General features: G+C 39.9%; 1 long non-coding RNA gene across 1 annotated transcript; it reads left to right on the plus strand.

Annotated features, from left to right (window-relative positions):
* Positions 1-399: 399 nt before the first annotated feature.
* Positions 400-4,261, plus strand: LOC104088009 (uncharacterized). The gene is made up of 3 exons (XR_684454.4): positions 400-646; positions 1,187-1,254; positions 2,427-4,261. It is a non-coding gene; the product is annotated as an uncharacterized lncRNA (long non-coding RNA).
* Positions 4,262-17,471: the final 13,210 nt, after the last annotated feature.

Raw genomic sequence — 17,471 nt, forward strand, 5'->3', positions numbered from 1 at the left:
TATTTTTTTGTGTAGAGCCCGGATCAGCCCGTCTGGTAAACAGGTATATCTAAAGGTCACAAGTTCGAGTCGTAGAATCAACCACTGATACTTACATGCTTGCATTAGGGTATGGCGGTATACTGCCTACATTACACTTCCTTGCGGTGTGACCCTTCCCTGAACCCTGCCTGAACGCGGGATAATTCGTTCACCGATGTATTTTTTTTATTTTCAAAATCTGAGCACCATAAAAAGCAATAGTTGCCCCTCCGAGATACTGCTACGTACTAGCAGTAGTAGTAGGAGAAAAAGTATTTAATCCAGACTGTATTTTCTGTCTAAAGACTACAGAAAACTGACAATGTAGAATAAGAAGGAAAGAAAAAAAAAAGGAAGCCAAAGGAGGCAAGTAGCATACCTAAAAGAGCAAATGAGCAATGTTCAATTTAAATCCCAATAAACCATTATTTTCCTTCAGAGTCTTCCGTATTTAGAGGGAGTTTTTAAAGAGACAGTGATTTCAGCTTTTGTATAAATACACATTCTCTGGCTATCTTCTTTAGAAGGGAAACAAAAATCTTGAGAGAGAAAAAGAGAAAGAAAATAATGGTAGATCATTTTTCTTCCTTTCTTTGCCAGATTTGTAGAGATCTTCACCACAGTAGTAAGCAAATGCTACTCTTCTTGCTTTCTCTTTCGCCTTATAATTATTTTTCCTCTTCGTGTTTAATATTTTTAATTGTTTTCTCTTCCCTTTTTTTCTTTTTCAAGGCTCATTATCCAGCTTATTGACAGTAATCTAGATTTGTATCGTGTATTGGCGTATGACCTACTATGTATTTAAAGGAAAGATTTGTTTGTTAGGAAATTCCTTGTCCATTCCAAGAGCAAAAGATTATATATATGTCCAATCTCTAGTAGTGGTGGAACCAACTAAGATTTGTGTCTTTCCACTCGATCTCAGACTTTTTCTTCTGGACCTATTTGACTCTTTGATGGTAGTTATTTAGGTGGTATTCCGAGATGGAATTCCTCCTAAGAACACACTAAACAAAGATATGAACCGATTGAATTGAGATGAAGAAATCTTGTCTATATACATCGCACAATACTTATTAATAGTGTGTTTTATTCACTTTCATCCTTTTGCTTACCCTTCAATTTTATAATTTTTTTTTCTCACAAAATTTCATGATAACATTAGGGTTTGCGAGCTGAACAAGTAAAGCGCAACTGGGCTGGTTTTTGCTTAGGTAAAAAAAAGCTAAAACAGTAAGTGAAATGCTCTCCTCCATTAAATGGATTTATGATCTTATTTGAGTTTGGTTTTTCCCTTCATTTCTTGTAATATTCATCTAATCATTTTTACTCTTTCTCAATTTGTCCATATTATATCTAATCTTATCTGTATCGTTCCAATTTTATCCGAAACTAGGCCTTAGCTACATTTGTTGTTTCAGCTATTCGGATTAGGGTTCTTGCTTGCATATTATATTACTCAAAAGTTATAGAGTGCAAGATTACTAGGCAACCCTATATTTTGATTTTTCTTACAAAAATTTAATTCACAATATTGTCCTTTTAGGTTTGATTTAGTGTCCCATATGTGTTATGTTATGTTTTCTTTCCTCTCTTAAATTTCTCAGCATTTGTTGCTGTATTTCAAAGCCCTGAATTTTTTCTCTCTAAGCCTAATTCATAATGCAAAATTCATGTGGGAACAATTTAAGTCCTCTCTATTCTTATTAGATCTTGGTATTTCAGAAGGTAGTTCATTATTACCTGCTTCAGCATGTTAAAAATTATAGGAATTTTTTTTAATGTTAGGGTATACAAAATAAATTTTTGTATTTAAGTATATTTCTTGAAAATCCAAACAGAATGTCAGAATGTCGGAATGTTATTACATAATTTATAACTGAAGTTAGGATACAGGGCATTGCCCATTCATTTGCACATTTACTTGGGCTGTATTTTTCCATTATGTGAAATTGCTTGAGAGTTATCATGAATACCCTCTTTTGAGATTCTAATTTTGTGATTACATTTTATTGAGATGTAACGGGTTCCTGAGCTGAGTGTTTATCAGAAACAATTTCTCTATCTTCACAAGGTAGGCGTAAGGCTGAGTACATATTACCCTCTCCAGACCCCACCTGTAGGATTAAATTGTATTTGCTGTTGTTGAAATTGTTGTTGTTATTGTTGTTATTGTTGTTGTTGTAATGTGGAAGATGGTACAAGAGAGCTTCCTTTAGTCCACTCATAGGTTGACGAAGGGTTTTGAATTATCTGCCGACTCATTCATTCAAACACAGTAGGAAATCTTTGTGTTAATACTACTGTGAATGTGTGAATGATGCGGGAGATAAATTCATCCTTCTTTATCTTTGCTTGGACTGAAGGGAGCTCCCTTTTACCTTTGTTTCTTCATTTTGTTTCAGATCGTCGTTAACTAGCCGAAGGTCTATCGAAAACAATCTCTACTTGCACAAAAAAGGCGTGCACACAACCCTTACCAGACTCTATTTGTGGGATTACATTGGGTACGTCGCTATTATCGTTGTTGTTGTTGTTGATTTAGTTTGCTGCTTACTTTTATTGACACTAGATGATGATCTAAAGTATGTTACCTTCATCCCATTATCATAAAGTAAAGATTTTTCCGGCATATGTTTATGTAGAATTTGATTTAATATTAGTGTTTTTCTTCCAATTGTAGTTGAAGATTTTCATCTCTAATTAATCTTTTTGCATTTCTTTTTGTCCTTAGCTCTCATCTGGTTGCTGCAGAAATTTTAGATTCTTAATTCCCATATTGTGGGGGTGTTGTTAACTTGATTTTGAGAATCTACCAAATGAAAATCCTGCAGAAGTTTTTTGTGCTTCCTTTCAACATTTGTTGCTGATATTGTGCTGGCCCAACTTCTTTTCTCTATTGTTGAGCGTATGTGCGATTTATTTTTACTTATGTTTTGTATATTATTGGCATGAAATGAATTTAACGGACGAAACATGATTAATTAGGATTTATATAACCGACCCAAATTTATTTGGGACGAAAGCGTTGCAACTTATGTATTTCAAACGGTGATGCTCTTATTGTAAATTAGGCCGCGAATCTAGAATTTAGAGTTTGTAAATTCAAAATGGACGTGAAATTATTATAATTTATGTAGGTAATGGATAATATTTGGTTGAAATTGAAGAAAAGATAGAATATATTTGAAGTTGAAGTTGAAAAAATCATTTGAAGTTATAACCTTCAGTATTTACAATAACAAAATACAATAAATATGATTTATAGTTAAACTTTTACATTTTAGAATTTTTTGCATATATTTGTATATACGTAGATCGATCTAGAAGCAATGAATTCGATTAAACTAATTAGCCCTTAATGATTTTTAGGTTTCTTCTTTGTTGGCAGTAATCATCTTAGAAAATGTAGGGTTTAGGGTTATTAAGTAGTGGCAGCAGTAATGGTATTGGAACTTGTAGCATATTTATTTTATACTGCTCTATTTATTTATTTATTTATTTATTTATTCAAGTTTGTTGATATTCGCGATCTTTGTTCACTGAATATAACCATGTAACTGGTTTCTTTATTAGTACTAAATTCATTAACAATAAATAAATTAAGTTTAATGATCAGTATCAGTGTTATTAATCTAAAAAGCAGGAGACGCACGATTCTGCCGCCTATCTACCCAATAAGGTATTTTCTTTAAACCTCGAAATGTGTTCTCTTCAGTTGCTGTGGTCTCCTTCCCTTTTAAACCCTAATTGAAAACAACAATATTAGGCAATGCTTCTCTTCTTTTTTGTAGCCAAGTTATTTTTTTGGTTAAAATATTCGCTACTGAGTATTTACCGAGGTTGATTAATCCGAATTCACATCACATAAAAATTATAAAAGGTAAAAGTAATTCTTATTAAAAATTATTTTATTTTTAGAGCTCGAACTTGAAATGTTTAATTAAAAGTATATGATTTTATCCATTACACTATTTTTTTGATGAGACTAAGTATTTTATTTTTCTTGTTAAATTTGGTATTGGGTATCCATTGGTCCTACTGCTTTGGATTCGTGTTGAGATCTATCAGGAATTTTTCCATTTTCATGGGTAATCCCAAAAATCTAATTAAGGAGGGAACGAATCCACCCACCACCACCATATTCCTTAGCAGTTAGTCAAGTATTTTACTCAATTGAAGTCATTAAAGAATTGTAAGCTTTGTACTTTTTTAACTAGTCTTTAGGGTACGCGCGTTGCGTGTGTATCTCGTGTTAATGAGTATAATTTTTTTTTTAAATTACATAAATTTTAAATAGGAAATTATGTTTTAGTTATTATAAAAGAAAGTTAAAGAAAAACGTATAAATTTTAAAATAATGATTATTGTATCCTATTTATCTAACTATTCAATAAGGCAAGAAACTCTATCATACGTATTTTCTTATAAATAGACGGTATTATGAGTGTGCTTTTATTTTAGTGCTCTTATATTACATACATATCTATAATTTTTATATATGTTTACTTATTTTAATCATATAAGTATTAAGTTTAATGATCATATAAGTATTAACTTGTCGTAAAGGTTCAATATTTACATTTGTGCTCAATTTTATGTGTTTATTCCAATTGAAGTGTTAGAATCTAAATAGAATTTAAATTTTTAAATATTAGAATTTAGTTGATTTCAGAGTTCTAAGAATTAGAAAAATAATTAAATGACTATTTTGTCTAGTGTGAAATTTATTATTAAAGGGTAAAAAAGGCGAACGACATTTCACTAAGGGGATTCATGCTTTTAATATAGTATAGATAAATTATATAATTCATCCACCTAAGCTTTCATCTTCCGCGGTGATGGTGGATTTGACTTGGATCCCTACCTTATATATTACTCCATTCGTTTACTTTTACTTGTCCAGTTTTTTAAAAATAGATTTTTACTTTTACTTGTCACTTTTAGCATATCAAGAAGACAATTTCTTTTTTTCTGTTATACCCTCTGTATTAATTACTCATTTCAAATTATTTTTTTAAATCTATTAAAAATATGCATAAATTAATATGAGTATTATGATAAATTATGCACTTGGGTATTAGAAAAGGAAAGAGTACAATGAACCGTGCGATTTGTACTTGTGCTTATGTTTAAAGTATATGAAGATTCTAATTAGTGTGTTTATTTAATGAAAACCAAATTAAAAAAAGCAGTTCCTTGTGTATTCCGAGAATAGGAAAGTACAATTTTTGTTGTAATTTTGGAGTAATGGGGTATCCATTTGTATTATTTTAAGAGAAAAAGACTTGACTCAAGTACATTGATCTCCTACTTTCCTGTTTTATTTTCTTGCTTTTGAGAAGAGGGTTTTATTGTGCCAAATCTTGTTCCTGGCTTTTACATTGACCCAAGCAGTCGAGTTTACAGTGTTGATGACATGATACGTGGCATTGACCTTACTATGTTTGACACGTTTATGATTTGTAATTTAAAATTTAAAATGTATACGGCTCAAGATCGGTTTATTGGGAAAGCAAAATGAGGAATATAAGTGCGCCTTTTGTTGGAAATCTATGGACTAAGAAGTATTAAGTAGAGGCAATTAGATAGGTCATGATATTGTTTCATCTTAAAGACATAATCCTCGATAGCTGGATGTCGAGAATTAAGATAAAAGATTAGTAGGTAGTCTGACCATTTTTTTCCATACCGGTAGTATTAGGGTTAGTCTTGTATTTTTTTATTCTTATATTTCTATTAATACCTGTTATTTTTTTCGCTTTGATTTTATTATTGTAGTTTCTTTTTTTCATCTTTCCTTGAGGCGATGGTTTATCGAAAATAGTGTCTCAACCTTTTCAATATATTAACCACGATTAAGTGCTAAAAATGTATGCAAAAACACACATAACACGCATTGGTATAAGCACCGGAGGTGAATAAATTTTAACCATTCCGTACTAACGTTAGAGTCACCACAATGGTGACGATGAAAGGCTTATCCCAAAATTTTAAAATCAGTTAGTGTAACGTATATGCGCTAATTCTTATGACAACAAATGTGAACTTACTGTGTGTACATATACAATTTTTTCAAATCAAAAGTTCACAAGTATAACCTCCTCAAAAAGTACATGTTGAGTGGAAAAGGCCATTCTAGCTTTTGAGCCCTTACACCAATGATACAATTGCATAAATAAAAGATGAGCCAGTGTGGAAAGTGGAAACCTTCTAACACAGGTAGTTTTACTACTAAATCTGCTTGGCAAATGATCAGGAACACAAGAACTTGCTCGCCTGTGTTAAAAGAAATATGGAACAAGTTTATTCAATTCAAAATGTCTTTTATTTGTATGGGTCAAAAAATTTCTCTAATATGATTAATTTATGTTAGCGTTAAGGAGGCAATCATGAGTTGCCATGTGTCACCAATACGACTCCCATCTGCCCAAGGTCGAAGCGGCTCTAGAAGTAATGAATGTTGCGGTCGAAGAGTCAGCAAGGACCAAGGTCGAGGAGTCGTCAAAGATCATGGTCGAGCACCCTTGACAGAGTTATAACGACTAGTCTCAAGATAGGACACTAAAGATAATATTCTAGTGGATATTCTATGTACATGTACTATTAGGGTTTCTAGGAATATGTTCCTTATAAATAGAAAGAGACACAATGAGAGATGACATGAGATATTCATTTGCACAAAAAGACATTGACTTTATAGAGAGAATATGGTCCTATTACAAGCATACAAAAATAACTTTTTTACTAAGATTCTTGTCTAGGATTTTCACTGGATCCAAGAACAACCTAAATGTTTAAAGGCTTATCAATCATTCATCATTGTCAGATAAAATATCCACAGATCTCACCCCTTTTCAGGTGACTCACACGTTTCTATTTACTTAAATGTCATTTATTGTCACTTGTTACTATTTAATGCCATATTCTATCTTTTTGGATCATTGAACACTGTTATTATTGCTTACATTCATTGCCATCTGGACAAATATATAAATTATTTGTCATAAAACCGATAGCTTTGTCTTTAGGATATTATTATTAGCTAAGATTGACTCTTCTTTATTTAAATCTAATTGGTTGAACCAAGATCTATATTTTTGGTCAAACTGTTTGGCGCTGTCTCTGGGGACTTCTTAGCTAATTTTTTAATTTCCTTTAGATCCACAGCTAACGTGAGTCACTAACCTTACAAACCCCAAGATCTTTCTCATTCTTTGCATGTACAGAAACCTACATGGAAGGTAACCAAGGAGAGAGGACTAATGTAACATATGATTTCCCTAGCAACCTCATAAACGCTATCAATAAGAGCTGTGAAACATTAAGCGAGGACGTGACGCCCACTGCCTCCCCCAGTCGCGAGAGGTCGCCTCCCCCCTTGTAGCATAACAAAACCAAATGGAAAAGGGACCTCCACGTCCACAAAAGAAGGGATGCCACCGGCCGTGAAAAAGCTCCTTGAAGCATGGCTGATCGATACGCTAGTAAGCGTGCTCAACAAGCCCATTCCATGAATGACTACAGAGACCGCAAGAACCTACATAGTACAACGAGCAGAGGAACAAGGCGACCAACCAGACCCTCCAACACTAGGTATAACTTACAATGTTACTAACAATGTAGGTGACAACACCATCGCCGCTGTTCTAAAGAGGATGGAAGAAATGGAGAATGAAAATAAAGCACTCGGAGATCAAATGAAAGAACACCAAGAACGAGTCGACAAGATACCGAGCGCCCCTAAGTTATTGCCAAAGAGGGACGCCAACAGGTTCGTAGAGCAGCCGTACAACAAAGAAACAGCCTTGCATGCCATACCAAAGACCTTCATAATACCGCCGTATCTCAGGATATACGATGGAATGACTAACCCCGAAGATCACGTGACTCATTATGTCACCGTATTCAAAGGCAACGACCTTACCAAGGAATAGGTGTTTTCTATTTTGCTGAAGAAATTAGGGGAGACTCTGATGGGGGGGAGCGTTAACATGGTACTCACAGCTACCATCCCGCTTTATAGAAACCTTAAAGGAAATAGCCGATAAGTTCCCGGAGCCAGGAAAGCCGAAACAAGAGTAAACAACATATTCGCTATCAAACAGTCCTTGGGAGAGGGACTGACGGGCTTCCTCACCTGATTCAACAGGGTAAGGATGACCCTACAAAATGTGTCTAAGGGGATGGCGGTCGCGACTTTTTAAAATGGGTTGAGTAGTGATGGTTCGAGAGCGACTAGAAAACAGCTGAGCCGGTTGATGAAATATCTTCCAACTACTTAGGACGATATCCACAATGCTTACTGTGCCAAATTCCGAGCAGATGAGGACGACCTCAATAGACCAACTCATCGGCTCATCTCGGTACAAGCCGAGTCCAGGAAAGAACAAAGAGACAACATCAGGAGGGATCACCCGGTCTCACGACCCAACAGGGAATGATACCGTTCATATGTTAGGGACCCCGCCCTACCTTCTCTCCGCTATGAGGAAGGCCCATCCAGGACGAGAACGGGGACTCACCAAAAAGAGAGAGGTATTCCCTCCTTATTTTCTTCTCACTATTTTTGTGTGTCACCTACAGAAATAGTCTACGCCTTGGAGAAATTTGAAACGAAGGTGAAGTGGCCACCAAAGATGAGGTCTAATCCAAGAACCAGAAAAGTCGACGCCCTCTACGAGTTCCACCAGGAGCGCGGACACAAAACAGAAGATTGCATCGCCCTTAGGCAAGAGGTTGTAAACATGTAACAACAGGGACACCTCAAAGAGCTACTGAACGACAAGGGGAGAAACAACTTCGCCAGAGGACATGAACAGCAAGGCCCACCGAAGCCACCGTCACCAGCTCGTACTATCAACATGATCATCGGCGGCTACAAGGATGCCTCCATCAACGATGTTAAATTCACCACCACTCATAAACTCAAATGATCTATCACCCGCGGAAGGTATAACAGACTCAAAGAAAGTATTATCTTCGACGAGTTAGATGCCGACGGTTTGACTTTCCCTCTCAATGATGCTCTTGTCATTACTTTGCGCATTTTAGATACTGATGTCAAATGTATCATGGTAGACGATGGACGTGGAGCGTGCATTATCCATCCCTGAGTCCTCACCCAGATGAGACTTGAGGACAAGATAGTGCCACGCTGTATCACACCAACCAATTTTAATAATGCAGTCGAACAGACATCGGGAAAAATTACACTCCCCATCTTAACCGGTGACGTAAAGCTGGAGTCAACATTCCACATCATGGACCAGGTCACTGCGTACAATGCCATAGTAGAACGACCATGTATACATCCCATGAGAGCCATCCCCTCTAGCCTATACCAAGTAATCAAGTTCCCAACACCTTGGGGGATATTCAGCATACGGGGAGAACAATGCACGTCCCAGGAATGCTACTGCATCGCCTTAGACAGAACGACAACCCAACTGAAAAAAGATAAGGAAAAAGAGGCATAGCAATCAACAGGGCCGAGGTCGACACAAGAAGAGACCAGGGACATCATCATGGATCCCGAAATAGTCGAAGCCGCGGACTCGACTGTAGAGGACCTCGACACCGTTCAATTAGATCCCAACGACTACAACAAAAAGGCCTATATCAGCTAATTACTCTAAGAACCAGGTAAATTTAGTCAATTCGTAATAACTAATGCAGATTTGTTTGCCTTCAGCCATGCAGATAATCCGGGCATCCCAAGGAGATCGCCACACACAAATTAAATTTCGATCCGTTCCACCCCCGGTAAGGCAGGTCAGACAGAAGTTCAATCTTGCCATCAACGATGTCGTCCACGAGGAGGTAGAGAAACTATTAGAAAATGGCTCCATTAGGGAGTCGAAAACCCCCAAATGGATCGCTAACGTACTGATGGTCAAAAATAAAAATGTAAAATGACGGATGTGTGTAGACTTCACGGACTTGAACAAAGCATGCCCGGAGGATTCGTTCCCGTGACCACATATCGACCAACTCATCGACGCAACGACCATGCACGAGTTGTTGATTTTTTTGGACGCGTACTTAGGCTATAACCATATACTTATGGAAGAAGAGGATTAGGAGAAAACCATGTTCATCACCCACCGAGGAACATATTGTTATAGGGTCATGCCATTTAGGTTGAAGAACGCAAAGGCTACATATCAAAGATTGGTCACAAGAATGTTCAAATATCAGCTCGGCTAGACCTTGGAAGTATATATCAACGACATGCTGGCCAAGTCTGTAAAGGTAGAGGATCATATCGACCATTTGAAGGAAGCTTTCGACATATTAAGTCGGTACGGAATGAAACTAAACCTAGAGAAATGCATGTTTGGCGTAGCCTCTGGGAAGTTCTTCGGCTTCTTAGTGTCACAACGGGGGATCGAGGTCAACCCATACCAAATCAAAGCTATCGAAGGGATACCAGAGCTCCTGACTACCAAGAAGCAAGTCTAAAGATTGACTGATCGAATTGCCACCTTATCGAGATTCATCTTGCTGTCGTTTGACAGATGTCCCAAATTTTTCGGCATACTAAAAAAGGACAACGGCCTCGAGTGGACACCCGAGTGCTTACAAGATCTACGAGAATTAAAGGCGTATCTGTCATCACCACCTCTACTCTCAAAGCCCGAACCCGGGGAACATCTCCTCGTTTACCTGGCCGTCTCCGAAGTAGCAGTAGGTGTAGTCCTGATTCGAGATAGCAAAGGTACTAGTCATCGAAGCCAAGACGAGGTACCCGCACCTCGAGAAACTGGTCCTGGCACTAGTCATAGCTTCACGAAAGCTTAGACTCTATTTCCAGTGCCACCCTATCTCAGTCGTTACCATCTTTCCCCTAAGAGGCATCTTACATAAACCTAAGCTATTAGGAAGGCTGACCAAGTGGGACATAGAGCTAAGCGAGAATGATATCACATATCAGCCGCAAACGGCGATAAAGTCACAAGTGCTCACCGACTTCGTCGCAGACTTCAGTGCAAAGATCATTCCTGAAGTCGAGAAGGAAGCCGTCCAAGCTTCTCTCCAAACATAGGACCTTTGGGTCCTATACACCGATGACGCATCCAATGCTTCAGGATCCGGACATGGGCTTGTATACGAGGTCCCTACCAGCGAAGTAATTTGCCAGTCCATAAGATGCTCATATATGACTAACAACAAGGCCGAGTATGAGGCCGTAATTACAGGATTGAGGCTGACACTCAAGTATGGGGCAAAGCGGTTTAAACTTAGCAGTGATTCCCAGCTCATAGTAAACCAAGTCACGAGGTCTTTTCAAATCAAAGAACAAAGGTTGCAAAAATATAAGACCGAGATCTGTATGCTGCTGCCCGAGTTTGACGAATGCCAGCTTAACTAGATCATGTGTGCGCAGAATGCCTAAGCAGGTGGCCTCGCCAAATTAGCCGCAGCTACCAAAAGCATCACGACCGAGGATAAAAGTGTAGTCCACCTCCTCAACTCATCGTTAGACCAAATGGAGGTAAGATCTGTAAGCTTAACTTGGGATTGGCGCAATCGTATTATCGCCTATTTTCAGGATGACGCACTCCCAAACGACAAAAAGAACTAAGAATGCAAGCAGCCAGATACAATCTCCTCCATAGCGACCTGTATATGAGGACACACGGCGGTCCTCTGGCAAAATATTTGGGCCCAAACCAAACCCAACGCGTCCTCAAAAAAATCCATGAAGGCCATTGCGGTGCTCATTCCGACAATCGAAAACTCATTAGGTGTCTCATACGGGCATGATACTATTGGCTCACCATGAAAAGGGATGCTTCATAATTCGTGAAGAAATGCGACCAATGTCAGAAATACGCCCCAATAATTCACCAAGCACGCGAACATCTCCACTCATTCACCTCTCCGTGGTCGTTTATCAAGTGGGGAATGAACATCGTGGGGCCCCTCCCAACAGAGCGAGGTAATGTACGATTCCTTTCGTTTTTAACTGATTATTTCTCTAAATAGGAGGAAGTAGAAGCGTTTGCCCTAATATGCAAACAAGTGGTAATCACCTTTATATAGAGAAACATCATCTGCCGATTCAGCCTACCCAAAGAGATCAGCTGCAACAACGGATCCCAATTCACGGGAAAGAAAACCGTATAATTTTTTGAGAAATGGCATATTAAGAGGATACTTTTAACCCCGTATCACCCGGTGAGTAACAGACGGGCAGAATCCTCCAACAAGTCCATATTGAACATCATGAAGAAAAAGCTTGAAGACGCCAAAGGACTGTGGCCGGAGATACTCCCAAAAGTATTATGGGCATATAGAATTACTCTGAAGACCAACATAGGAGAGACACCCTACTCTTTGATCTATGGGATTAAATCAATCATACTAGTCGAAGTCGGAGAACCCAACCTAAGGTATTCCCGCAAAAGCGGTACTGGTAATGATGAGAGTAGAAGGCAGGAACTCGATAAAATCGATGAATGAAGAGATATGGCATACATAAGGATGGTTGCCCAGAAGAAGCAAGTAGAATGTTATTACAACAAGAAAGCAAATGTCCGGCCGCTCAAAGTCGGGGACTACGTACTTAAAACTAAAACTCAAGCGAGCAAAGACCCACGGGAAGGCAAACTGGGAACAAATTGGGACGGGCCGTACAAAATTACAGCCAAAGCAAACAAGGGTTCGTTCCAATTAGATACAATGGATGGAAAGCATTACCGAACAATTGGAACATCAGCCACCTCAAATACTTCAACTTCTAAAAGGAAGAAGTGTCTCTAAGTCGTACTCTTTTTTTCTCACTTGAGTTTTGTCCCATTAGGGTTTTCTCAAGGAGGTTTTTATCGAGGCGATAAAGGGGACACTTCAAGTCGAAGTATGCGAGGGAGGGACTGGTTTTCTCTTTCATTGTCCGACTCCTCAATACTCTCCAAGTCAAGCAATGAAGGGACTAGATAGACTGGGACTGGGACTGGAACTGGAACGTCAGCCAATGCCCAAAATTTGTAACGTTTCTACAATCATGTAATCAGAGCAACAACGTCAAAGTAATAAGAAACTTACGTTTATCAGAAACATCTATCGGCCCTTGACCGCGATTAACAAAAGGTTAAGTTCGACCCCGCTCGAGAAACATTATCGGCCCTCGACCACGATTAATAAAAGGTTAAGTTCGACTCCACTTGAATAACACCTATCATCCCTCGGCCGTGATTAACAAAAGGAAAAGTTTGACCGAGCTCGAACAACACCAATCGGCCTTCGATCGCACATTAATAAAAGGTTAAGGTCGATCTTGCTCGAGCAATACCTATCGGCCCTCGGTCGCACCCTAACGAAGGTTAGAATTCGACCAAGTTCGAACAACACCTACTGACCCTTGACTACAATTTAAAGAGGGTAAAATTCGACCAAGTTCGTATGACACCTATCGGTCCTCTGCCGCACTATAATGAAGGTTAGAATTCGACCAAGTTCGAACAACACCTAGCAGCCCTCAGTCGCAATTTAAAGAGGTTACAATTCGACCAAGTTCGAATGACACCTATCGGCCCTCGACCACGTTTCAATAAAAGGTTAAACTTAACCAAACAAGAAGCTAAGTCCGACCAAGTTCAAACCTAACCGATCGGTTCGCATACATACTCGACCTATATGAGCAAAGGGGTAATTCGGCCCATAATTATTCAACCCAAAGACTTTGATAATTATAAGAACGACGGTAAAAGTATGAAGGAGCAAAACACGCAAGTACAGGAACAAACCACAACAAATAAGAAAGATGCAAATGAAAGCAAAAACCTACTTTGATATTTATTGACAAAGGTTTCTTACAAAGGCTCTTGAAGATGCCAGCAAAATACACAAAAATTATTATAGAAACAAACTACTGCTAGCCATCGCCATCACGATCCACGACATCCTCACCGGCCCGATCTTCATTTCCTCCTCCTTCCTCGCCCGGAGGGTAAATAGAATCATACCAGCCCTCACCCTCAAGGCGATCTACAACATCCTACAGCAACCCGAGCCTTGACTCAAGCATCCTCAAAGTCTGCGGCAGGGACAGAGACCGCCACATGCAACTCACGAAGCACATCCAATAGGGCCTCAGTGTGAATCCACTCTTAGTACATCTCAAAGGAACGTTGAGGAAGCCAAAAGCCGTAGATGATGAATGCAGTGCAAGTAGTTTGGCCTTCTCGGCCTCTAGAGTGACAACTTGATCATAAAGATTAGAGGTCTCTTTCTCCAACTCCCCAATCCTTTCATCGTGTCGTTACTCTTTAGCCCTCACTGTCGATAAATCATTTTCTCGCTCTGAACAAAGAGTTTGGTTCACCACTTCAAGGAACTCCACCCTCATCTAAGCCTCCGACCGAGCAGATTCCTCCTTATCGATCTCTTCATGTTTCTTAGCAACCTCGCCGCTAAGAGCCTCCGCCCTAAACTGACACTCTTCGAGTTGGCCTCACAGCAAGACCACTTGGGATTAAAGATCTCTACATTAGGCCTCTACGCCCTTGCTAAGCTCAAGCTCCTCATCTTTTCTTCTCAGCGTCCCTTCAAGGACGCTGCATTTCTCCACAACCCGCATCAATTCCTCTTCCCTCTTTTTTAAGTCCTCCCTCAGGACCCATACATCACCGCCTTCGCGAAGCTGACATTGGAGCTCCCGATACTTCCTAAGGCACGTTGTTTACTTGTCTTTCAGTTTCACATAAATGTCTTTATGTCTCTTCTCCCGATGAGCACTCTTGATCTCTAGAATAACCATCTACAAAATAAAGAAAGGGAATTAGAACTTACAAAAGAAACCAAAGCATAAGGAAAAGAACAAACGATAGTCATACTTACTCGGAGAGCAAGACCAGAAATGTTGTTCAACAAAGTGTTGTCGCTTAGTGTCTCGAGGGTCGTGTCCTCAACCTGGAACAAAGAGAACCGAAGGCAGGGACTATGTCCTCGGTATTTACAAGAAGGTTACGATCCATTGGGATCGTAATAGTTTTGGAGCCCCATTCTAACCTCACCTCGATTTGAGTATGTCCCTCGTCGATCATCCTCAACTCGTCCAGATCCATGTCGGAGTTAGACCCGACGTTCTCTTCAGCAACTACTTTTTCTATGCCATCAGCAGAAGAAGGGACATTCGTTGCGGCCTTAGAAGATAAGGCCTCCTCTCACCTCGGAAGTGCGAGTCCGTCGTCATGCGTCCCGTCCTCGACCGTCTCCTCCGCGGGATGCATCGTTGCATTCATGTTTATCTCCTCCACGTGTGGAACCTCCGAGCCTACACCGGCATTCTCTCCAACATACACTATGGCCGTCTCTCGAAGAACAAAGTTACCTTCTTCCAAGTCGACGGCTATTGGCCTTTCTCCTCCCGCATCTATGGCTCTCCTCTTAAGAGGCATTAGACTAACTTCCTCAGGAGCGACACCATCATCCTCATCAATCAGCAAAAGGAGTTGAGGAGCAGAAGCAGAGGATGGAATGGGGGCAGGCTCTTGGACTGCGGCGGTCGAGGAAGGGCCGGCACAGAAGCGGCGGTAGTCGCAATGGGGGAAAAAGCCGAAGGGGCATCAAATTTCATTCAAAAAGATGGCACCGGAAAGAAACAAACATCAAAGTCAGCAAAATGCGTCGGCATACAATGAAAAATAGAGCGATAACGAGCAAATAAGGAAAGTTACCGGTCGAAGGAAGAGCCAGTCTGAACTTCTTGTTGAAGCTCATCCAGTGACGTATCCCTACGACGTAGGGGAGGATTTGCTCGACCCAGTCAGAAATGCGTATGACTAAAATGAGAGACTAAGTATTGGCTACAAAGAAAGAAAACGTCCTTCAACTAACTCCAAGTAAGTAAAAGAACACGAACAAAACAAATTATAAAACGAGTACTTACGTGTGAAATTCCGAGCCTCTGGAAAGCCATTAGCATTAGTGACCACGTTATTAGTCTTGTCGTAGAAAAACTTGAGACAGAATTGGCTACTGGCCTTATTGTCCATCTTCACCACCAAACACTTGCCTCCACGATGGCGAAGATTCAACATTGTCCTCTTATAAAAGCTAGGGGTGAAGAGGTGAATTAAATGCTGCAACGTCAGCTCGACCCCGACCAGCTCAACAAATTTGGTCAGCATTCGAATGATTTTGTAGACGTACGGCGCAAGCTGAGCAGGGTAGATGCCGCAGTGATGACAGAATTCCTCCACCAAAGGGAGGAGGGGGAACGAATAATCGATGAGGAAATGATAAGCGTATAAAGCGTAGTATCCAGGGCGGTGAACCTGTATCACATCCCCACCAACCGATATCAGTTCGACATGGTTTGGAAGGCCAAATTTGGCCTTGAGTTCCGCCAATTCTTTAGGCGTCATCATCGATTGAAAGAACCCAGGCACGACATTAGGTACTTTGGTGAGGTCGGACCTAGCGTTAGGATTGTGGGGGATTATTTTCTCCAATGACGGGAATGCTTCATCATCAACAATGACAGAAGCACCCTCCCCATAAGGGGGAAACATAACTACTAAAGGAGGAATACGGCTCCCTTCACCAGCGTTTAATGGTAAGTCAGACATCGTGTAAAGTAGTAAAGAAGAATAACGAGCGGGAAAGAATGGAGATTGAGTAAGGCAACAGAGTGAGGAAGGAAGTTTAGAGAAGAAAATGGCAAGAAGGATGATGCTCTAGAAAGTTAGGAGAAGCAAACTTCAAATTCAAGTCCAAAAACATCAATTCATAAATATCGTGGCACTAAACACAAAAACGGCTCGTCATAATTTGCACCGAAATTGAAACTGTAGATCCAATCAAGGGTCACGCGTGAATCGAGGCAACACATCAAAAATATGCATCATAATGACGCTTGATGTCATGGCGTCATTCTTTTCCTTGGACATGATAACTCCAACAAATTGCCTGGGAAACTTGTGGTATTTGAATTTTGCGGCCCATAGAGGGCCACGTGTCCTGCTCGGCATGACGATTACGACTCTTGTAGCTTACTCGATAAGTTTGACCAAAAGCGACATTATCCGCTCATTGAGCTCACCTGCGAGGACGACCTCAATAAGCGGAGGGACTAACTGTATGGGCCAATGATTAATTCATGTTAGCATTAAGGAGGCAATCACATGCTGCCATGTGTCACCAATATGACTCCCATGAAGGCCTACCCAAGGTCGAAGCGACTCTAGAAGTAATGAAGGTTGCAGTCGAAGAGTCAAGGATCAATGTCGAGGAGTCATCAAAGATCATGGTCGAGGTCGAGCACCTTTGACAGAGTTATAACGGCTAATTTCAAGATAGGACACTAAAGAGAATATTCTAGTGGATATTCTCCGCACCTGTACTATTAGGGTTTCTAGGAATACGCTCCTTATAAATAGAAAGAGACACAATGTGAGGGGACATGAGATATTCATTTGCAAAACACATTGACTTTATAGAGA

This window comes from Nicotiana tomentosiformis, chromosome 2 (genome assembly GCF_000390325.3).
Source record: "Nicotiana tomentosiformis chromosome 2, ASM39032v3, whole genome shotgun sequence".
Lineage (NCBI taxonomy): Eukaryota > Viridiplantae > Streptophyta > Magnoliopsida > Solanales > Solanaceae > Nicotiana > Nicotiana tomentosiformis.